The following is a 24,519-nucleotide window of genomic DNA, read 5'->3' as shown; positions in this document are numbered from 1 at the left end:
AGTCAGATACAACTGAGCAACTAAGCCCAGCACATGTAGGAAAAAAATAAAAAACTCTTAAAATTCAGTCAAAAGACAGCAATCCGATTTAAATATGTACAAAAATTTGAAGAGACATTTCACCAGAAAGATAGATGAATGGCACATAAACATATGAAAAGCATTTCAACATCATTAGTCACGAGGGACATGCAAATTAAAGCCTTAATGAGATATTGCTGCACACCCACTATAAGGACTAAAATTTAAAAAAAACCTGACAGTCCCTGCATTGGCAAGGATGTAGGTAAGCCAGAATCTTTACATGCTGCTGGTGGTAATATAAAATGATACAACCATGTTCAAAAGCAGTTTGGCAGTTTCTTTAAAAGTTCAGCATACACTTAACATGTGACCAGCAATTCCATTCTTATAGATATGCTGTCAGGAGAAATACTAGCATATGTCCAGACAAAGACCGTACACAGTGTTCCTGGAAGCTTTATTTGTGGTTGCCAAAAAGTAGAAATAATGTAACTGTCCACCAACAGATGAATAGATAAATCTATGCACTGGAATGCAACTCCCTAATGAAAAGGAGTGGACTATTCATATATGCAATGGCATGGGGAATCTCAGGATGAGTATGTTCTATAAAAAAAGCAGATTGCCCCCTCAAAGCACCATTTAATTGAAATTCTAGAAAATAGAAACTAATCTATAGTGACAGCAGATCCATGGTTGCCTGAGGATGGCTTGGGGGAGGAGGGAGAAAAGGAAAGGGAGGGGCACAGAGAAGCCTTAGGGGTGATGTATATACTCGTTATCTTGATTATGCATAATAGTTTCAGGGGTGTATACATACATCAAAATTCATCAAATTGTATAGTTTAAGTTTGTGTGATTTATTGTGTATCAATAACACCCCAATAAGGTTGTAAAAAAAAATTGTGTCCATTCAAGAATCAAGCATATATTCATAGCAGATTTACAATAGACAATCCAGAAGATACTATAGACAATTCACAAAGAATCCAAATCCCTCATCTGGTGAATGGATAAGCAAAATGTGTGATGGCTGTACAATGGAATATTACTCAACCACGAAAAAGAACAAACTCCTAATTCATTCTCTAGTATAACATGAATGAACCTCAAAAACATGCCAGTTAGCAGAAGCCAGAAACAAAGGACTATGTGTTGTAATGTGCTATTTATATGAAATTTTTAGAAAAGAAAAAATCAAAGATCAGGTCAGTGGTTGCCTGGGGCCAGAGCGGGAGTAGAGGTTGGCTGTGAACAGGTAGAAGGAACTGTTGGGATGATGGAAGTATTTTTGTTGACAGTCATGCAGCTGTCTATGTATAACTTACTAAAGCTCATCTGATCGTATTGTTAAAATGGATTACTTTCATGGTATATAAATTACACCTTAATAAAGCCGTTAAAAAATGGATGGCCAGTCAGATTTTTAAATCCTCATTAAGACAACTGTTCAATAAACAGGGCAGATTGCAGATTTCATTGTACTGTGTTGCTTTGGAATACTTGGTGAGACCTGTTGAATTAATTAATTTTTGTGTCAAATGTTTTTTGGATTCTGAAGGTGAAACAAATCATTATTAGTTGCCTTTCCCAGAGTTTAGTAACAGCAGCAGCTGCATTTCGCTTACATGTGAACATTGGTTTAGAATGATTGGTTTTGTGCTGAACAACTCTTAGCACCCTCTGGCTGGAAGAAATGGTAGTTTCTTAGGTTGATACTGTATTCGTGCACAGTAGTTCAGAAGTGTAGGTTAACCTCCACCTCTCAGTTCTTCGTGAAGGAAATGGATGACAGCTTAATACCTCTGTATTTTTTAGATACAGAGAGGCACACCCTTCTAGGCCTTGGGGTGCCCACCCACCTATCCCCAGCCCCACATACATGGAGACAGCAGGAAATCTGGACATAAGACCCTTGAGGATGAGAGGTAAAGTGCAACCAAGAGAACCCCCTGGAGCAGGGTCTGGCCACGTCTGCACCAGCCTATAAATAGGGTCTCTAGGGACATTGAATTTTACATCCTCAGATAAAATTAGAAAATGACCTAATTTTAATGAAAAAGTCAACAACTCTAGAACATCTTGCTTATGGTTCAGCCTGTGTGCGTGTGTGCTAAGTCGTTTCAGTTGTGTCTGACTCTTTGCACCCCTGTGGACTGTAGCACACCAGGCTCCTCTATCCATGGGATTCTCCAGGCAGAAATATTCAAACAGAAAAAAATTTGTTCTGCAAACAACCAATTATTTGCCTAAAATTCATTCAGCCATTTTCCCAGATAAAATACCAGTTATTTAACCAAATTTTTCTTTTTCTTTTCTCCCCTCAAAGCAAATCCTTTATTCAACAAAGATTTAAGGGACTCTCATATTTGTCATGTACACCAAAGATAAGACATACCTGCAAGGATAAAAGACACATGGAGTTGAGGTTGGAGGCCTGATGATGCATAGTCGGCCTCCAGGTGGAGGAGGCAGGGGCCTCCAGAGAGGCATTGTTCCAGGAAGCTTTGCAGCAGGGAATGTAGACTGCTGAGATTTGGAGGATGAATAGGACTTGACTGTTAGCCAGATTGGGGGGACCATAAAGCTGCGACATGGGGTATAAAGAAGAGAGAATAGCGTCAAGAGATGCAGTGAGTCTGAGTGACGTGACTTTGTGGCGGGCTGAATTTGAAGAATAGGAGAGAAAGCGGCATCAAGGTTGAGTTCACCTTTGGCCATGGCCGTCTCAACAAGTGGGGATACCATTCACTGAGGTGGGAATACGAGACACCTAGGAGGTTTGTTTGTTTTGCTTGTTGGTTTGGGAAACCAAGAAATCACTCCAGAGGTTTTATCAGAGGATTGTAGCTATTTGCATACACTTGACTGAACTTTAAAGATGTCCTTCTTTGACCCGTCTGGGTTCTGGGAGAACACACACGGAGCAGTAGGGAGGAGAGTGAAAACCGACGTGGTCTTGGTCTGTGCTTGTGCAGCATCTCGGGCTGCGGTGGGCCTCGTGTTTACAGGCAAAATCACTGATGAGAGCTTCAGGGCAGTTACAGAGTGGAGGTGGTCTCTGACGTGAAAGCCAGTCAGGTTTAAGAACTTAGTAATTCCTTTTGATTGCTTTTTCCTACTTCTTGTCTCTGCATTTTTATCACTTATAAAGTACATTCTTTATACTTCTTTGGTATAAAGATTAAAAAGGTAAATTTTAGAAAAGATAGCTCCATCTTATATATGTATTAGCTCATTTAACTTTTAAAATAGCCCTGTAAAGGAGGTACTTTTAATCATATTAATTTATGATAAGGATTGCTAATTACTAATAAAGGTATTTAGAAATCAACAGGTTTAAAATTTTTTGACATGTCATTAACACAAAGCATAACTCTTATTCATATCCATTGATATTAGCATGTAAATGAGGATGACAGTTCATTATTTTTTAAATTCTAATTATTTCTGCCTTGTCCTTCTTTTGAAAGAAGTGCACTGGTAACACATGTGCACACGTGCTCAGTTGCTCAGTCATGTCCAACTCTTTTTGACCCCACAGACTGTAGCCTGCCAGGCTCCTCTGTCCGTGGGATTTCCCAGGCAAGATATTGGAGTGGGTTGCCATTTCCCCCCAACTAGGGGATCTTCTCAACTCAGGGATCAAACCTGTGTCTCCTGCATCTCTTGCAGTGGCAGGCAGATTCTTTACCACTGAGCCACCTGTGAAGCTCCAACGAATAGATACAGAAAGTAATCTTATTTTTATACTTTTTGAAAATATTGAAAAATAGTTTGGAAAATAGCTCCTCTAATTCTTCTGAAAATTTTGCTCACTATTCCTCTATTTTTTAATGATCATGAATATATTACATTAAACCAAAAATATTATGTAAACCATTATTTTGAATCTACGTCAAAACAGTACAACTTACAATTAGGTTTTACCCATTGCTTCCAACTTATCTTTCAATAATACGTGGTCAAATCCTGCTTTAAATGTCCTCCTGCTTGGCGTACCTTGATGAAGTAAGTTTCTTGACCTCAGTTAGGCTGTTTTCCTCATCTGTAAAATGCAGACCATGAGGTATGTGTCCCAGTGCTGTAAAATTCAGAAATAATTTCTTGGGCACGGGTGCCAGTGTAAACAGGCAGTTTCCTTTTGTGCCAGAAGAGGGCGTGCCTGTGTTGCCAGCCTGAGCTGAGGTCACAACTCTTTACACGATGTGGCTGAAAAGTTAGGGACAAGTGGATTGCTGGGAAAATGTGAAAGAAAAAGTTTTTTTTATACTGTCAGGAAAGAGATTGTTGAAACATAAAATGATGTAAAGGAAGGGGTTGTGAATAAGATTCCTTTAAGATATGAAAGCTTTTGCTGACATAGATCACTGGAGATTTCTGCTGCCAGTCAACAACACCCCCCCCCTTTTTTTTGCCTGTATCTGAGAATTTTGATTTTGTTTTTCCTCCTTCTTTGCAACTGTCTATGAATCTTTTAATATAGAATCCAAAGTTTAGTTTCTTAGTAGTGATCCTGAATAATTAATGTGATTGAAGATAAATTAGGTCTTCCCTGGTGGCTCAGATGGTAAAGAATCTGCCTGCAATGCAGGAGACCAGAGTTCAGTCCCTGAGTTGGGAAGATTGCCTGGAGAAGAGAAGGGCAACCCACTCCAGTATTCTTGCTTGGAGAATCCCATGGACAGAGGAGCCTGGTGGTGGGCTATAGTCCATGGGGTCACAAAGAATTGGACATGACCGAGTGACTAACACTGAGAACTGTGAAAGATAAATGGGATTGTTTGATCTCAATGCCTTGGATATGTACAAAATCTGTTTGCCCCAAATTAGGAAAATGAATTTTTCATCCTGCCTCCCTCCATGCACCTTTTTCCTTGAAGTTACTGAATTGTTTGATATTTTTCTGTCACAAAATAGCTCAGAAAGTTGGATAGGGACAAGGAAAATCATTGTTCTGTGAACCAACCCTAGGGATGTGGAACTAATTTTAATGTACTAAATTTTTTAATTGACAAGATCAGAGCTGAATACAGTGACACTGGCAGTATTTCACATGAATATGCTCTTTGATTAAGTCATCCAGGCAACCCTTTTATTTTGCTAATTTTTTATTATAAATACAAAAATCATGTTTTGTTTTATATAACTGTAATTATACTTTTAACATTTTTCATATTGGAAAATGTTCTGAACCTAGAAAGCTAGGTCTATTGGCATCTCCTTTTACTCTGAATCCTACTTTTAGAAGTTTTCTCTGGGGGTTGTTCCTGGTAATAAACAGTGTCTAAGTTCAGAGTCAGACTGCCCAGGTTCAAACTATGGCACCACTGAGTTTGAAATGTAATAAAAGCAAAGTTAGTCTTATACTTTCTTTCTCATTTGAAATTTGATAATTTCTTGAGCAGAAGAAAGAGAGGTGCAGTTACTGTAGAAGTGATGCACTTTATCTGTGCAGCGGCCAATTTCAAATGATCCTTCCTTGTACATTTACAAGTTACAAACTTGTAAATACTTTTGAGATTGCTCAATTTCAAAAGAAGAATGTAAAAGGAAAAAAAGAACTCTGTATTTCTATTTTCTTTGCTTCCACTGTGAAATTTGGTCTTGTTTCAAGATGTGGGAGCACCTGTGATAACCTCTTGTCCACATGAAGGTCATTTATCTTCTTTATTTTGGTAAAAAAAAAAAAAAAAGAGGAAAGGTAGAGAATAGCTGATACATGTTCCTTTAAAGTTACTTTTAAAAATTATGGAATATTTCAGGCATACAGAGAAAGCATAAGGAATGTTATAGAATTAAAGTGTTGGGAGTGCAAATATCTCTTTGACATCCTAATGTCAGTTGTTTTGGATAAATATCCAGATATATAGTTGCTGGATCATATGGTAGTTCTATTTTTGATATTTTAAGGAACCTTTGTACTGTCTTCCATACCAGATGTAGCATTTTACATTCCTACCAACAGTGCACAGGGGTTTCAGTTTCTTCACATCCTTGCCAACACTTGTTTATATGCGCGTGCGCGTGTGTGTGTGTATGTGTGTAATAACAGGTATTGTAACAGGTGTGAGGTGACATCTCATTGTGTATTTGCGTTTCCCTGATGGTTAGTGATGTTGAGCATCTTTCCATATTTCTGTTGGCCGTGTGTATGTCTCCTTTGGGGAAAAGCCAATTCAAGTCCTTGGCTCATTTTTAATCATTTCCTTATTTATTTATTTATCTGTGTATATATTTATTTATGTTAATTGAGTTGCAGCAGCCATAATATTGATATCATGGATATTAACTCTTTATCAGATATTTTCCTTTCACTCTGTTAAATTCTTTTCTTTGTTCTGCAAAAGCTTTTTTGTTTAATATACAGATATTTGTCTATTTTTGCTTTTGTTGCAAGCTCAGTGTCATAAAGCTTTTCCCCTGCATTTTCTCCTAGGAGTTTTACAGTTTTGGGTCTTAATGTTTAAGTTTTGAAACCATTTTGAGACAACTTTTCTCTGTGGCATAAGATAAGGGTCCAGTTTAATTCTTGGCCTGTGGATATCCAGTTTCCTCAGCATTGTTTATTGAAGAGATTGTCTTTTTCTGTTTTGTGTATTCTTGGTGCCCTTATTGAGGACCTTATAGTCATGGATTTATTTCTGTGCTCTCTCTTCTGTTCCAGTCTACATGTCTATCTCTATGCCAGGACCAGTTTGAGAAGAATTAGGTTTCATTTCAGTTCAGTTCAGTTCAGTCGCTCAGTCGTGTCTGACTCTTTGCGACCCCATGAACCGCAGCACGCCAGGACTCTGTCCATCACCAACTCCTGAAGTCTACCCAAACCCATGTCCATTGAGTCAGTGATGCCATCCAGCCATCTCACCTTCTGTCATCCCCTTCTCCTCCTGCCTTCAATCTTTTCCCAACATCAGGGTCTTTTCAAATGAGTCAGCTCTTCGCATCAGGTGGCCAAAGTATTGGAGTTTCAGCTTCAACATCAGACCTTCCAATGAACACCCAGGACTGATCTCCTTTAGGATAGACTAGCTGGATCTCCTTGCAGTCCAAGGGACTCTCAAGAGTCTTCTCCAACACCACAGGTCAAAAGCATCAATTCTTCAGTGCTCAGCTTTCTTTGTAGTCCCAACTCTCACATCCATACATGACCACTGGAAAAACCATAGCCTTGACTAGACGGACCTTTGTTGGCAAAGTAATGTCTCTGCTTTTTAATATGCTGTCTAGGTTGGTCATAGCTTTTCTTCCAAGGAGCAAGTGTCTTTTAATTTCATGGCTGCAGTCACCATCTGCAGTGATTTTGGAGCCCCCCAAAATAAAGTCTCTCACTGTTTCCACTGTTTCCCCATCTATTCCCATGAAGTGATGGGACTGGATGCTATGATCTTAGTTTTGTGAATGCTGAGCTTTAAGCCAACTTTTTCACTCTCCTCTTTCACTTTCATCAAGAGGCTTTTTAGTTCTTCTTCACTTTCTGCCATAACGGTGGTGTCATCTGCTTATCTGAGGTTACTGATATTTTTCCTGGCAATCTTGATTCCAGCTTGTGCTTCTTCCAGCCCAGCATTTCTCATGATGTACTCTGCATATAAGTTAAATAAGCAGGGTGACAATATACAGCCTTGACGTACTCCTTTTCCTATTTGGAACCAGTCTGTTGTTCCCTGTCCAGTTCTAACTCTTGCTTCCTGACCTGCATATAGGTTTCTCAAGAGGCAGGTCAGGTGGTCTGGTATTCCCATCTCTTTCAGAATTTTCCACAGTTTATTGTGATCCACAATACTTCTTTAACTATTTGATAGAATTCACCAGTGACCACTGGTCCTGTGCTTTTCTTTGTTGGGGAGTTTTTCACTACTGATTCAGCCTCCTTACCACTCTGTTCATATTTGCTCTTTCTTCGTGATTTGGTCTTGGTGGGTTGTATGTTTCTAGGCATTTTTCTATTTCTTCTAGATTATCCAATTTGTTGATATATAATTACTCATAGTAGCCTCTTACATTTTTCAGTTTCTGTGGCATCAGTTATGTTTCCTCTTTCATTTCTGATTTTGAGTTTCCTCTTTTCCTTAATCTAGCTAAATGTTTGTCAATTTTGCTGTTTTTTAAAAAAAGTCAAGTCTTAGTTTTGATAGTTTTTCCCTGTTGTTTTCCCTGTTGTTTTTCTATTCACTATTTTATTTCTGCTCTAATCTTATTATTTCCTTCCTTCTGCCAAATTTGGGCTTGGTTCGTTCTTCTTTTTCTGGTTCCCTGAGGTGTAAAATTAGCTTGTTTATATGGGATCTTTCTTCCTTTTTAATGTGGGCTTCCCAGGAGGCACCAGTGGTAAAGAATCTGCCTTCCAATCCAGGAGACACAAGAGATGTGGGTTCAATCTCTGGATGGGGAATGGAGTAGGAAATGGCAACCCAATCCAGTATTCTTGCCTGGAAAATTCCATGGACAGAGGACCCTGGCCAGTTCAGTTCAGTCTCTCAGTTGTGTCTGATTCTTTGCAGCCCCATGTGTCCATCACCAACTTCTGGAGCTTGCTCACACTCATGTCCATCAAGTCTGTGATACCATCCAACCATCTCATCCTCTATCCTCCTCTTCTCCTCCAGCCTTCAGTCTTCCCCAGCATCGGGATCTTTCCCAATGAGTCAGTTCTTCCCATCAGATGGCCAAAGTATTGGAGCTTCAGCTTCAGCATCAGTCCTTCCAGTGAATATTCCTTTAGGATGGATGGACTGGTTGGATCACCTGGCAGTCCAAAGGACTCTCACGAGTCTTCTCCAACACCACAGTTCAAAAGCATCAATTCTTTGGTGCTCAGCTTTCTTTATGGTCCAACTCTCACATCAATACATGACTATTGGAAAAACTATAGTTTTGACTAGACAGACCTTTGTTGGCAAAGTAATGTCTCTGCTTTTTAATATGTTGTCTAGGTTGGTCATAGCTTTTCTTCCAAGGAGCAAGCGTCATCTTTTAATTTCATGGCTGCAGTCACCATCTGCAGTGATTTTAGAGCCCAAGAAAATAAGGTCTGTTTCTGTTTCTATTGTTTCCTCCTCTATTTGCCATGAGGTGATGGGACTGGTAAACTCTGGGAGTTGGTGATGGACAGGGAGGCCTGGCGTGCTGTGGTTCATGAGGTCGCAAAGAGTCGGACACAACTGAGCAAGTAAACTGAATTGAACTGATGGGATTGGATGGCATGATCTTAGTTTTTTGAATGTAGAGTTTTAAGCCAACTTCTTCACTCTCCTCTTTCACGTTCATCAAGAGGCTCTTTAGTTCTTCTTCACTTTCTGCCATAGGGTGGTGTCATCTGCATATCTGAGGTTATTGATATTTTTCCTGGCAATCTTGATTCCACCTTCATCCGGCCTGGTGTTTTGCGTGACATACTATGCATATAAGTTAAACAAGCAGGCTGACAGTATACAGCCTCGACGTACTCCTTTCCCAATTTGGAACCAGTCTGTTGTTCCATGTCGGGTTCTAACTGTTGCTTCTTGACCTGCATACAGAGTTCTCAGGAGGCAGGTAAGGTGATCTGGTATTCCTAACTCTTTAAGAATTTTCCACAGTTTGCTGTGATCCACACAGTCAAAGGTTTTGGCGTAGTCAATAATGCAGAAGTAGATGTTTTTCTGGAACTCTCTATGCTTTCTTTATGATCCAATGGATGTTGGCAATTTGATCTCTAATTCCTCTACCTTTTCTAAATCCAGGTTGAACATCTTGAAGTTCTCCGTTCATGTACTGTTGAAGCCTCGCTTGGAGAATTTTGAGCATTGCTTTGCTAGCATGTGACATGAGTGCAATTATGCAGTAGTTGAACATTCTTTGGCATTGCCTTTCTTTGGGACTGGAATGAAAACTAATTTTTTTCAGTCCTGTGGCCACTGCTGAGTTTTCCAAATCAATAAGAGACTGAGCCTGGCTATGAGGTTGCAGAGGGTCGGACATGACTAAGCACGTGCTCTTAAGCAGTTTCTTCGTTTTTAATGTAGGTGTTCACCGCTGTAAACTTTCCTCTTAGTATTGATTTTGTTGCATCCCATAAATTTTGGTTTGTTGTTTTTCATTCTTTTTTTTTTTTTTTTGGTCTCAAGATATTGCTGATTTTCCCTTTGATCTCTTCTGTGACCCATTTGTCACTCAAGGTTGTGTTAATTTCCAGGAGCTTGTGAAATTTCCAGTTTTTCTTCTGCTGCTGATTTCTAGTTTGTTCCATTGTGGTTAGAACAGACACTTGGTATGATTTCAGTCTTCTTAACATGTGTGCTATATGTTTTCAAACAAGATACAAGTTGTATCTGTTGAAGGTAGAGTTCCAGGGAAAGCAGACTCTGAGCAGAGGTTAACATGCCAGAAGTTTATTAAGGAGATTTTTGAGAGAGAAATTGGGCTACAGTGCAGTCACAGGAAAGGCCTCAGCCAATCCCAGAGGGAGCTCTGAAGCTGGGACAGCTCTTCACAATTGTCCTAAGTTGAGGTGAGGGGCCAAGCATCTTTAGCCTCACACTGACCAGTCATTGGATGCAGTCTGCATCCCCCGAGGGGACCTGACTTTGACAAGGTGACTCTTTTCAGCTGAGGGTGGTCAGCCTACAGCACTCCCAGTAGCTGGGGGAATGAGTCCCCTTTATTGCTAAAGGGAGACCTGAGTGTCTCCTCTGTGTCTCTCAGAACGTAGTATGTACCTCTTTAGCACTTGGCTTTTTGGCCTAATATTACGTTTTCAAGATTTATTCATGCTAATATCTATAGATATAGTCACTCATTTAATTTGTTTTTACAGTATTCTGTTTTCTAAAAATGTCACATTTTAAAAATACATTTTCCTGTCGACAAGTATTTAAATTTTGCATTTTCACTATTCAGACATGTAGCTGTAAGCATTTTTTTTCTTTTTTGGTCTCAAGATATTTCTAATTTTCCCTCTGATCTCTTCTGTGACCCGTTTGTCACTCAAGAGTGTGTTAATTCCCACGTGCATGTACTTGGTTTATCCTGTAGTTGTACTTAGTTTATCTGGGTATATAACCAGAAAATTCCTGGGTCTTACGATGAGCACAACTTCAAATTGTAACTGTAGTGAAATTGCTGCCTACAATGCTTATACTTCGTTTCATATCCTCACAAAAAGAGATTTTAGTTTTGTCAGTTTGATAGGTATGAAATGGTATCTCACTGTGGCTTTAATAAAAATTCCGTTGATTACTAGTGGGATGGAGAGTGCATGTGTATGTCGCTGCTTGAATGTCTTCTGCACAGTGTGTTTGCCAGTCATGTGCCCGTTTTTCCTCTTGGTGTTCTTATTAAGCTACTTTTATATATTCTTCTTACCCATTCTTTTCTGTCCATACATGTCCACTTGTCTTCTGGTTTGGGGCTTGATTGTTCACTTTTTAAATAATGTCTTTCATTGAACAGGAGTTTCCTTTGATGCTATCAAATTTAGTCTGTCGTTTTGGCTTTGGTTCTTCGTGTCTTATTTGAAAAAAAATGATTTTCTTAGGTTGAGGTCGTAGCAATAGTCTCATCTGTTTTCTACTAAAAGTTTTCAAATTTTGCTTTTCATAGTTTCACCTGCAATCTCTAGGATGGAATTGTGTGTATATTGTGAAGTGTGGATACCTTGTTTTATTTTCCCATGGACAGCCAGTTTTCCTAGCAGCATTTCTTCATTGGTATGTATTTTCTCCACTGATGTGCAATGCCATTTTGTCACATCAAGTTTCTATCTATATAGGTCTGTCTTTTCCCTGCTTCAATTCTACATTTTCTTTATGATGCCTTTATTTCTTTATTGTGTCTTTTTATCCTGTAGAGTAGCTCCTCCTTTCTTCTTGTTCTTTAAAATTATCCCTACTTTTTCCCTTTTGCTCTAACATATGCATTTTAGAATACATTCCATGAAAAAAATCTTCCTTGGATTGAGTTCATGCGTTGACTTTATGGATTAATTAGAGAAAAATTGACATCTTTTCAGAATAAATGTTTCCTGTCAGTGTCACCATCAATATCTATATTTAGGTATTTTTACTGCAAACATATTTACAGCTTCCCTTATAGCTCAGTTGGTAAAGAATCTGTCTGCAATGCAGGAGACCCTGGTTCGATTTCTGGGTTGGGAAGATCTGCTGGAGAAGGGAAGGGCTACCCACTCCAGCATTCTGGCTTGGAGAATTCTATGGACTGTATAGTTCATGGGATCACTAAGAGTCGGACACGACTGAGTGACTTTCACTTTCACAGCAGACATAATTTTTATACCTTACCTTTTTACTAAATACTGTATTTTGCATATTAGTAAGTACATTTCTTTATCAACAAATTAAGGACTACATAACCATCCATTTACTTAACTGTGCCCCTGTTGACATTTAGATGGACCCAGTTTACGATGCAGAGAAGGCAATGGCACCCCACTCCAGTACTCTTGCCTGGAAAATCCCATGGATGGAGGAGCCTGGTAGGCTGCAGTCCGTGGGGTCGCTAAGAGTCAGGCACGACTGAGCAACTTCACTTTCACTTATCACTTTCATGCATTGGAGAAGGAAATAGCAACCCACTCGGGTGTTCTTGCCTGGAGAATCCCAGGGACAGGGGAGCCTGGTGGGCTGCTGTCTATGAGGGTCGCACAGAGTCGGACATGACTGAAGTGACTTAGCAGCAGCAGTTTACAGTGATGATCTTTGAGCTCACATCTTTCCTATCACAAAATTGTGTATAAATATTCACCTGTGTTTTATTTGTGTAATGCTAGGGCAGTACTCTTGCCTGGAATGGAGGAGCCTGGTAGGCTGCAGTCCATGGGGTCGCTTAGAGTCAGGCACGACTGAGCGACTGCACTTTCACTTTTCACTTTCATGCATTGGAGAAGGAAATGGCAACCCACTCCAGTGTTCTTGCCTGGAGAATCCCAGGGACGGGGGAGCCTGGTGGGCTGCCGTCTATGGGGTCGCACAGAGTCGGACACGACTGAAGCGACTTAGCAGCAGTAGCAGGGTGTGTTTTATAATTAACATTTATCTGGAATAGATTCACATGTAAGATGTGAGAAAAACATTTAACTTACACTCTCCCCACGTGATTGGCCAGCAGTCACATACTTGTCCTTTTGGTTTGACTTTGCCTTTTTTGTTTCACCATCAAGGAATGATCAGCAGTGTCCACACCTCGATTGATGGTTGGATACATGAAGCAGTTTTGCTGTTTGTTTTGTTTCAGGGGTCACTCTTCCATCGGTCTGTTTGTTGATTCTGGATCTGCAGCACACTGTCTTAATGACTCGAGTTGGTAGAACAAGATCCTTCTTCATCATCATCCATTCTGGGACATTTCTATATCATTTCTCTTTCAGATCAACTTTAAACAGTTGGTCACTTTCCCTCTAGAACTGTTATGATTTTGATTGACAGTATGTGAGTTTCCTGAAAAAATTTTTAAATCATTTATATTTTAATTTTCTGGCCTAATGAGTACTGCATATTCATCTAGCTTATGAATTCTGGAACTTTTTGGTTAGCGAAGATGAACCCCCAGATTTGTTTTTCAATTAAAATTCAAGGCAATTAAAGAAATCCATTGCAGCAAACAGAACCATGCCACATGTTTATTCTGCAGACAAATGTGTTTCTGTGTTGAGCAGCCCTTCCAAGACTCTGGCCTCCTCGCTACAGAACATGGCTCCCATGGTGCCACATGTGTGCTGACTGGGCGGGTTCTTGAAGATACATAGTTGTGTGCTTTTGGGTCAAAGGACTCTCTTAATGCCCTTTCTCCCTCAAACCTTTAAAGGAATTCTGTGCCTGCCCTTCTCAGATTTACCTTTGTATGATTCGGAAACAGGACACAGAGCCTGTAGGGCATGGGAGGGAGGGCTGTGTAACTCTTTTCACACCTGCTTGGATTCTGGCAGTAGTATTTGCTGAGTGAGGGATGGAGGCTGGTTTGTCATGTGTTTTCACAGAGCTCTGATGGCTCCAGGCCAACCCATTTAGCCTTTGTCTTTTTCCCTTGCATAAAACTGCCTATTTTTCACTTCAGATGAGGGTGTCAGGCGCTCAGAGATGTCTGTCCCTGTTTCACATGCACGCCATCTGTGGTCCCTGGTGTCTGAGGCTCCCAGATCGGCCCAGTGTCTGTCGGTCAGCGTGCGGGGTGGCCGGGGTCCCAGCCCGTGCCCGTCCCTGTTGGTGCAGCGCTACCCAGAGCATCGTGGCATCAGTGTTGTGGACGGAGCTCTTGAAAGTTTGATTACTTTCAGAAAAGTTGCAAACGTAGTGCAGCGAGTTCCCATACGTCCCCCACCCAGCTACCCCAGTTGCTTACTCTTACATTATCCTATTTGTCACCATTATGGAACAAACATTGGTTCCTTAGTATTAACTAAAGTCTACTGACTTTAGTATTGACTAAAGTTTATTCAGATTTCACTGTTTTTCCTTAATGTCCTTTTCCTGTTCCAGGATCCACCCAGGATATCACATTACATCTTGTCATCATGTCTGCTTAATTTCCTCTGGTCTGTAACAGTTACTTAGCTTTGCCTTGTTTTTGATGATGTCAATTTTGAGGAATATTGGACAGATGTTTTGTTGACCGCCCCTCAGTTCAGATTTCTCTCCTGTTTTTCTGATCATTAGCCTAGTTGTGGGGTTCTGAGAGGAGGACCACCGAGGTGAAGTGACATTCTTACCACCTTATGTCCAGGGAACATGCTGTCATCGTGACGTATCCCTGATGGTGCTGACCTTGGTCACCTGACCCAGAGTAGTGTCTGCCAAGATCTTGCACTGGAAATGTATTCTCCCCTCTCCCCCCTGTTAGGATACTCTACTATTTGGAAGCAAGTCAGTAAGCACAATAGTCCCAGTTTAAGAGGTTTGTTAATTGTCTTATCTGTCTGGCGTGCGTGCTCAGTCGTGTCTGACTCTTGGCGACTGCATGGACTGTGGCCCGCCAGGCTCCTTGTCCGTGGGATTCTCCAGGCAAGAATACTGGAGTTGCCATTTCCTCCTCCAGGGGATCTTCTCAACCCAGGGATCGAACCCAGGTCTTCTGAGTCTCCTGGATTGGCAGGTAGATTCTTTACCCCTGAGCCACCTTGGAAGACCCTATGTTTAAACCATGCCTATTATTTTTTGTACTTTGTGTTTAAAGTCTTAAGCATAAATAAAAATTGCCTGGCCCTAAGACAGACTTGAAGTAGTTTCTCGAGTCCTGGGAGGAGTGTTTCCCAAAACAATGCTTCTCCCAGTCTTTGTTTGTTTGTTTTATTGGTTTTATTTAAAAACTTTGGATCCTGTGTGCTACATTCTTGTACTACATGGGCTACTCCATTGGAACCTTAGGAGTTCACATTTCCAGATTGCTTGTGTTGTTTGTGGGGTGAAATTCTGAATGAATTTGACTTTTTGATTTGATTAGTCTTTTGAGCTCAATTCAGATGACTACATTTTCCCTTCAAGTCCATTTCTAAAGAAGAAAAATGTTTTATTGTTTTAGCATATAACAGAAATGTCCTTGAAATGAAATACATAAAAATTACGTTTTTGTTCATCAAATCATCATTGTATGTGCTCTTAGGGAACCTATTTCAAAAAACATTGTAATAACTTCGTGATGCTGAAAATGACCAATTTTGCAAATCCACATTTGCAGACACTTAATTTCATCTTTAGGTGTGCACGTTTCATTAAGATGCACAGATTAAAGTGTATTTTTGGAACATTAGAGCTGCGTTTTCCTTCTTCTTATGACTGTGAACTCATTTAAGAAGTTGTTTTAAGTGTGTTAGAGAATTTTGTCTTTAAGTCCATCTTAACATCCAGTACTAGAGGGGAAAGTTCAAAAAGTACATTTTAAGAAGAATTTTGCACACTTCGTGATCACTCGGTATGACAGCTCAAAAACAGAATAATGTTTTTAATCAACTGCAGGGGAAATCCTTTCCCTGGCCCCTCAATTCTACTTTCAGTCAGTCAAAAGAATCTTCAATTCCTGTGGGGGGATTCCCACAGGTTCTATAATAAGTCTCTTTTGAAGCTGTCGAATGTGTGTGGAACGGAGGGCTGTACAACATACGTTCTCTCTCCGTTGTGTGAGTGCTGTTCAGCGTACCGCCACAGTGTTTTACTATTACTCATCTCTTTTTCTAAGTAGAGATGTGCAAGAGTGAGAAAGGCTGAGCTTTATAAAATGGAATAGAAAAAATTAGTTTGTTCCCAGGTCAGTCAAAGGCCTATTAAGTGTAAGATCTTTGGATTTATACCAGCTCTTTTTTCTGCAGTAAGTAACGAAAACCATACAGAACTTTTGGAGACAGGAGTGCGCGCCCCCCACCCCTAGCTACCTTCTGCTGCACCCATGGGCCCGCTCCAATTAGCTGCAGGCTCTCCTGTCCTTGGTATGCAGGGTTGGGCATCCTTTTACTGCTCAGTTCTGGCAGGTATGTCTCCTGCAGTTATCATCGGGTCAGAGTCTAAGGACTGGAAATGATCTTCAGAAAGGTAATAACTATTGAGCCATTTGGGGGAAAACTGTGCCAAGCTGAAGAGCCTTGACACACCATAAGGAATTGGTATACTCTGAAAAGGGCAGTCAGAGGACGTCGAGTGGACCACCTGCTCCATGCTGTGCTTTCTTAAGCCCAGGGGGCAATGCCATGGCTTCTGCAAGGACGAAATGGTGTTTACATCCCCTTTGACTCCCTGACCCTGTCCTGCCAGGAACCTGTGAAACACCAGCAGTAAACAGGAGGCGGCCATCCACTCCACCGCTCTCACGCACACTTGCAGATTTGAGTACTGGATGGAAGTTGTCTTCCATGAACGGAAATCTCCTGGCAGGTACCCAGGAGGCGGTGTGCCTGAGTGTCGTCTGCTTTGTCCTCCACACCATCCATGCCCAGGCCTCAGTGGGGTTCGTTCCTGGGAAAAGAGCTCTAGACATATATTGGGGGAGGTGGCAGGGAACAGAGGCTGTCTTCCCTGTAAGGTATTTGCAGGTCCTTCCCGCCCCATCCAAAAGCCAACCAGCAGTTTAAAAAAAAGTCTCTCCTGAGTTTTCCTGGTGCTTCTGCAGGCCTTTATAGCTCAAAAACTTAATTAACATATTTTCATGAAAAACTAAACTTTTTTGTTCCTGTGCCTAGCAGAGTCCCATCTGTGAGGGTCTTTGGACATTGCTTTCCATCTTTTATTTTCCTCCTTTTTATGTTGCTTCTCCTATAAAAATCCCTTATTTTTCCTCTGGTGGCAAAACTTCGGGGAGGGGTGCATTTGATCCACCTCCTGCTGGGCTGGCTGTGCTCTCCAGAGGACTTGAGATGGTCCGTAGGGTCCTTGCGTGCCTGCTCTGAGCCGAGTCTGCTTGAAAGGGCTTCATGGGCTGCCTGGTGGAGCCCAGTCCCCCTCAGTCCAGAACCAGACTGCATCTTAGGGTTGGTTTTGAAGCTGCACAGGGAATACCTCTTGCAGTAAATTTTTTTTCCATCTTCATTCTCTTTCCTACATTCATTCATTCAACAAACATTACTTGCCCATTTTGAGCCAGGCTCAGATTAGGTGTGCATGCTAAGTCGCTTAAGTCACGTCTGACTCTTTGCAACCCTATGGACTATATCCCACCAGGCACCTCTGTCCATGGGATTCTCCAGACAAGAATACTGGAGTGGGTTGCCATGCCCTCCTCCAGAGGATCTTTCTGACCCAGGGATCGAACCTGCGTCTCTTATGTCTTCTGCATTGGCAGGCGGGTTCTTTACCTCCAGCACCACCCAGGAAGCCCCTGATAAGGTGGGGGATATAGAAATAAAAAAGCCCAGCACCGTCTTCAGTAAGGCTACAGTCTGGGGAGATAAATAGAAAGCAGTGTGCTAACAGCTCTTGATTACAGAAGCGCCCAGTAACTGGGCTGGCAGTCCAGACACTCATGGCAGAACATTCTGGAATAACTGACAGATGACCTAGGTTTGGGAGGTGGGGGAGATGATGGGGTTGTCGTCACAGAAGGGGAGTGAGAGCCAGGGGCCACGTCAGGCCCTTGAGGTGCTCCTGGGGGACGTTGCTGCCTATTCAGAGGCCTTCAGAGTCTAGAGACTGAGGAGCATGCTTAGCACTGCAGGGTGTTAGGAGCTGCTTGAGGTTAGTGTTTGTTAAAGACAGCTCCTCAGACAGTTGGGTTATGAGCACATCCCAGCGTTTTACTAACAGTTTTGCAGTGCGAGGAAAGAGGCCCCTGGCAGGTGTATTCAGAATCACTCTTAGTAGGAAGAATGATTAAATCATCACTGAAAAGCATGTCTGGTTGCAAATCCTTAGACTAGACTCTTTAACTGATAGTTGACAACCAACTGGGTGAGTGGTAGTGGGTTCCCCAGAATAGACCTTAATTTTCTTCAGGTTCACTAGAAAAATTGCATAGGAAAGAAAACATTTTATCTGGAATGTTGTTGATGTCTTTCCACTAGGATGTTGTGAATTTCACAGTAGGCAACTTGGTTCTGTTCCAGACCAGGTTTGGGGAAGTTTTTCTTTAATAGGTTCAAGGTGGAGGGGAAGGTGGAGTTAGGAATTAGTAATAGCTTTTCCTCCAGAAGAGTCAGTTTTAGGTTTTTAATTGAATGATCGTTGTTCTTACCACAATAAGAGAGATGATGATGATGTTAAGTTGATGATGGAAAGATTTTAGAGGAAGAGCTCAGGGAAGAGAGTGGAGACCCTTCCCATGGGCAGTGGGCCCAGTCTTCCCTCCCTCCCCTTCCGCAGGCCTGGTCCATCTCTGTCTGAGACACCAGAAGTAGTGACAGAACCAGGGAATCACCTGCACCCGTCTTGGCCCTGAGGCTCTTCTCTGCATTTCTGCCCTAATTCACTGTAATTACGTAAGATTCTGTCCTTTCTCAGAAATCTGCGGGCTGCACCTACTACTTCAGCCTCCTTCAGTACATCTGCTGTTTGTTAAAATAGGGCCTTCAGAGATGCCCTTGCCCCGGGTTCCTGCCTCTTGGCATGTAACGGTCTGCACTGTGTTTCCTTGTCTCTGTTTAACGACGTCACGGTGTCATTCTGGGCACAGATGTAGCTAGGTTGCAAGAACTGTCAGGGAACCTGAACTTGGGGCAGGTCTCAGTGGTCTTTGGGGGTCACACCCCTCTGACTGGATTCTTCTTTGACAAATGTCTCTGTGGTTGTATTGTTCCAATGTTTTCTCTGTTCTCTCTTATTATAATGTTTAATTACTGTCTTGTCAACATACTGCCAGAAAAATAACCGTCCATAACTACCTGATACGGATTGTGCAGGCCTATTTTAAGAATACACATTTCTCTTCTAAACTTAATGGGAATAGGGACTCGCCCTTAACTTTTATTCCTGTTAAAAACGTATATTCGAAATAATTCTTCTTCTTTTTTTAATTGTCATCCAGGTTGCAAAAATATCTGCCTCTAAGAATTCAGGAGGACCTACTTTGTGGGAGAAAAGGTAGTGAGTCATACCTGCGAACTTGGAAATGAGAGTTTGCTTGTGCTTCTTCATCCAGTTGGGAAGTTTCCTAGGCAACCATTTATGCAGCAATTAAAAGATGAGGAGTTAAGAGGTATGTCCATGGACATTTTAATCCTCAGATGCAATCTCTGTCAGACTGAAACCTCAGTTTTCATCTTTTCATTTAAAATGAGTAAATGAAAAAGCTTAATACTTAATTATAGAAAAACACACTGTTAAGATACATTGTATGTTTTATGCGTTATCTGCTTAACGCTCTTTCTCTGATGGGAGTGTTTTATATATATTAATGCTGGCTTGTACGGGAAAGGAGAATAGAATTTACTGCTTGAAATGATTTCACTTAGCTGTGAAGTTGTTTGGAAAAGCAGCTGTCTTCTCATGTGCCTGTATCTGAGTTTGTTATTATCAGTAGTTTCCAGCACGTGGCCCAGGGAGGCCCGTTAACCATTTGTTTCTTCTCTCAGTGTTCACACTTGAGTTTATATCTCTGCTGCAATGTCCTGCTCTGTGGCTCGAGGGAAAATGTGGAAGGGAGTGAGGAACTCTTCCAGCAAGTAGACACAACCTTGGTTTACTAAAGACTTTCCTCTGGCTCTTCACCCTCATCCTTTTTATGTAGGTTTCTACTTGGATTGTCCGCGAGGATATGGTAAACATTTCTCTTCCTCTGTGAAACACTTAACACTCCCAGACTTTGTTTAACATGGACTTGCACTAAGTTCCATCTTAATGAATAAGGTGGCTTCTGTCCGTGCACCCGTGAAAGAGGAAGGTCCTCCTAGTTGTGTGACTAGTTTCATTTTCAGTAGTGTCAGGGATAATCCGAGAAGGACCAGAATATTAAAGTACTACTGGTGCTAATTTTAAATAGGGTTACGCTGTGATCCCCCATCAGGGGTTCTGTAGAAATGGTAAACCCAGGATGAGACCTAAATACTGGCTGTTTGTAACTGGAGACTGGGAGAAGCCACCTCCCAACTCAGAGGGCTTAAGGGCTTAATGAGTGTCTTGAACTTATAGCCACAGTCATTTGCATTTTCTTTTGGATGCCTCGGTTGATTCCCTTCTGTCCCAACAACTTCGCTTCTCTCCTACTGCAGAAGTGTGCAGATGAAGTAGGTGAACTCTGTCACTATGGTTTTTTGTCTCCTCCCTGGGTACGTAGATCTGTGGAAGAAATGGTAACAAATCCTGGTGGAAAGTCAAGCCTCTGGACTCTTTTTTTCCCCTAAAACAAAAGTGAGTGAGGATATACTAATTCTCAGTCACAATGTATCTAAGCCACATAACGCTTAAAAAGTCCTTTTGGTTACTGACCTTTTAGTGGTACTGACGATGCAATTCTAGTCTTAATTTTAACTTCTTTCATTTCATATTTCATTACCTATTTGAAATGGCAGGCTGTAGTTCATGAACTTCCTTAGGTTATTTTTAAACAAGGTGGGTTGTAAATAGGGTAATGCTTTGGCTTATTTTTAATATCTATATTTCTACTTTTTTTGTGAAATAAAAATTGGTTTACCAGTTGATTCATGGCGTTAATTCATCTCACGTCTCCTGTTTGCCAGTCACAGTACTAGGCTCTGGAGATACAAAGATTAAGACCTAATCTCTTATTTTAAAGGTGCTAACGTGGGACAGAAGGAAAGACATGCAAATAAGTATTGTTATAAGAAGGGCAAACACTTCTGTTGCATTTACTGTGTGCTGGAAACTGTTCCAAGTGCTTTCTAGGCATTCACTTTTATCTCATGAATTAATACAAAAGCCCTGTGATGTTTGTACTGTTATTTTCTCTATTCTTTTTTTTAGGGTATAAAAATTTATTACACATACAGAATAGTACCACTAACAAATGCAGCCAGGCAAGGACACACGGTATGGGATGGAGAACGGCTAGCTCTTTGGAAAGTGAACAGGTTGGGTGGCTCGGAGCCTCATGCCATGCGGGTTGGCCAGTCAGATGGGAAAGCACATGCCAAACTCCAAGGACGTCAGGGCGTCCAGGGACTGCTCTGGGTGTCCGCTGCCTTCCCGTCTGATCTGGGGCTTCGAAGGACGCCACAGCCAGAAGCAAGCAGCTGAAGCGAGGGGGCTTTCTAAGGTGGGCCAGGCTCACTGAAGTCACGGCAACACCAGTGTCGGCAGTGTGTTTAATTGGATGATTTCCAGAGACTGCATGTGGCGTTTCTAACCATCACACTTCAGTGACGTACAGAACATTAAGTTACAGGCTGTGGGAAGAGAAGGCAGCACCTTCCAGTCCCAGTTGGTCAGGGGGGTAAGCGTTGGGGGGAGGTTTCTTTTTAAACCGAGCCCCTCATTTCAACATACAAAAGAATTACTCTGATCGGTATTAAACTGTATTGAGAACAAAATGGACTAAAAAGCAGTACTACTCTATGTTGGGGTGAAAATGGGAGGAAAGAATGAGTCCTTCAAAGCAGGAGGGAGACAGCTGGGGAAGGTTCTGTGGCCGTGACCCTTGGCGGTCACTCACGCTGCTCCATTTGTACTGTTGGTGGTCTCAGGAAGGTCCGGTTTTTTTTCTCTTTCTTTCCTTTTGTGTTTGCTTGGAAGTTTCACCAGCTGTCCATGCGGCCATCTCGACTTTGCTAAAAAATTTTCTGCTACTCCCTTTCTCCTTTGGTTTTTGCTTGAACTTCAGTCTCTTCCTCCCCTTGTCGCCTCCTTTCATGGCTCTCTCTGTCTTTTAATTTACAGCTCAGCAGAGAGTTTCATGGTCTGTTTGTATGTTGCTTGTTTGAACAGCTCAGGGTCATCCTCCTCCACATTTGTAGGCCTGCCTTCCTTGTTTAATTGCTTTTTTCGCTCTTTCACGGTGTGTTCCACAGCTTCTTTTCCTGCCTGAATTGCATCCAGGGCCTCTGCTTTTGTTCCTGACCCGGTAGCAGCTTGTAAGCTTTGTCCACGGCTTCAGAAGCCTTTTGTGCTCTGTCGGCAGCATCTTGAGTTTTGTCAGGATACACCAGTATGGATAGTTGCCGAAACCTCTTTTTTATTTCCTCATCTGTCACTTTGGGATCTATCTGAAGAACCTCAAATGGGTTCAAATTGAAGTAGGAAGAACCAGGACAAGTTAGTCTCTCAGTCTGGTTTTTGGACATTAGCACTGAATCTCACCTCACCGTGAGTGAAGTCACTCAGTCGTGTCCGACTCTTTGCGACCCCAGGGACTGTAGCCCACCAGGCTCCTCCATCCATGGAATTTTCTAGGCAAGAGTACTGGAGCGGATTGTCATTTCTTTCTCCAGGGGATCTTCCTGACCCAGGAATCAAACCCGGGTCTCCTGCATAGCAGGCAGATGCTTTTACCGTCTGACCCACCAGGGAATTAGAAGGTCATAAATGCTTCCTCTGTGCTCCCTCCTTCACCCGAAGCCCTGCTGTCTCATGGAACCGCCATTTTCCCGGCCCAGCGACCACATGACTATTTTCTCTCTTTTATACATGGATAAATTAGGGCAGAGAGAGGTTTAGCACTTGTCCAAGGTCATAAAGCTTGTTTTGGTTGACAGTCAAATGCAGTAAGATACAGAAAGAGAGCTGCCTATGGAATGCTCTGGCAGAACAAGGGGACATCCACCTGAGGGGCTGGGGAATGGAGGTGTACTGTCATGCCATCTTCCCAGAGGAGAGGATCCCTGAACAAGTCCTGTTCAGAGGGCTGGGAGAGTCAACATTTCTCCAGGAAATACTTCTTCATTAACATCAAGACTGCATCGTAAATGAGTTCATAGGTGGAGTCAGTGACGAATACTGGAAGATGAGGGGATAGTAGAAGTTCACCCGATCCCTGTATCTTCAGTCTAAATGATAAGGAAAAGGATCACCGATTTTGAGGCAGATCTTTGTTCCCAGTTGATCATGCGAAGAGTTGACTCATTGGAAAAGACTCTGATGCTGGGAGGGATTGGGGGCAGGAGGAGAAGGGGATGACAGAGGATGAGATGGCTGGATGGCATCACTGACCGGATGGACGTGAGTCTGAGTGAACTCCGGGAGTTGGTGATGGACAGGGAGGCCTGGCGTGCTGCGATTCATGGGGTCGCAAAGAGTCGGACACGACTGAGCGACTGATCTGATCTGATCTGATGGTAAAAATAAACAAGGTTTTTGAGAAAATGTAATAGAAATGTTAATCTAGTTTCACTCTATAGACATGTAGGATAAATGTGTGAACTTCTAAAGATTCTACAATGAATGCCCAGTCACTGAAGATTTTATCTTGGAAAACCTGAGTTTTTCTACTAGTCTGCTACTAGTGTTTATTTTATATACATGCAAGGGAAAGATTGGATTACGTCTTTCAGATTAAAAATGGGCAGAACTACCTGATGTAGGTAGATTAGTTTCATCATTAAAGAGATGAAAAGCTGTTCAGAAGCTGGGCCGGTGGCCTGTGCCAGGCCAGGCTGTGCTGGATCTTTGCTTTTCCACCTTCCCGTCCACCCCCTACTCTGTGGAGACTCAGCCCTGTGTGTAACCATCCTTGCACACCCTGTACCCCAGCAGGTGGCTCTTACCTGCTGACGTCCTCATTATTCCCAGTCGTCACTGAGGACTGCCTCATCGTCCTCCATCCTGGCCCAACTTCATGGGATCATCCACTTCCTTTCGTGACTGCTTGTCATCACCAGTAATCTCCCAGCTCCCCTCGGCTCCCCACTTCCTAACCCTTGTCCACTCGTGGCTCAGATCAGTAAGTCTGAAATTCCTTCCTTTACCACGCCCTCTGGTCCATCCAGTTACACCCTCCTCCTCACATTTGTTCTCACTGAGACTCAGCCTGTTCTTCCTGTCTTTGTTCCCTCTTATCCATGTGTAATCCATGGTCCAGGTTTTAAGTCACTCTCCTGACCTGTTTGTCCTTTTGCTTACACCTGCACCGCTGAGCAGTGTTGGTGTGAATCATACGACGAGGTGGATTGGTACCTGTTTGCGTAAATGGAGG

At 42.1% G+C, this 24,519-nt stretch overlaps 1 pseudogene; it reads right to left on the bottom strand.

Annotated features, from left to right (window-relative positions):
• Positions 1 to 22,036: 22,036 nt before the first annotated feature.
• LOC102281445 (dnaJ homolog subfamily C member 8-like) lies at positions 22,037 to 22,971 on the bottom strand (annotated as a pseudogene).
• Between the last annotated feature and the right edge of the window lie 1,548 nt (positions 22,972 to 24,519).

The sequence above is a fragment of the Bos mutus genome, chromosome 4 (assembly GCF_027580195.1).
Source record: "Bos mutus isolate GX-2022 chromosome 4, NWIPB_WYAK_1.1, whole genome shotgun sequence".
Taxonomy (NCBI): Eukaryota; Metazoa; Chordata; class Mammalia; order Artiodactyla; family Bovidae; genus Bos; species Bos mutus.
This window is presented reverse-complemented; position numbering and strand designations above follow the sequence as displayed.